Here is a 353-nt window from a genome sequence, read left to right on the forward strand (position 1 = left end):
CGGCCACTGAACGGCACGGAAGAGCGAGTTTGTCTCTGTCCATGCAAATCGCTGGCGTAGAGCGTGCATGACGACGGTGTTTGTTCGCGGTGGTGCAATAAGCTTACAGTTAATCACGCGCACCTGCCAAACCCACTGCTCTCCAAGGTGGCCGTAGGAGGGCAGCACAGCAAGTGGGTTCCTGCACCCCTCTAGAACGAATCTTCCAACATTCTCACTCTCGTAGGGCGTTCTCCAGACACCTACGGATTCTTTTCCGAGGATAACAAAAACTCCGAAAATGAAATGTAACTGCCCAAAACAAACATCTCGATGCAGTAGGACCCTCCTGAAAATTAGTCTTGGGACTCAGT

Source organism: Lethenteron reissneri, chromosome 53, assembly GCF_015708825.2.
Source record: "Lethenteron reissneri isolate LAM-NWPU_2019-01 chromosome 53, ASM1570882v1, whole genome shotgun sequence".
NCBI lineage: Eukaryota > Metazoa > Chordata > Hyperoartia > Petromyzontiformes > Petromyzontidae > Lethenteron > Lethenteron reissneri.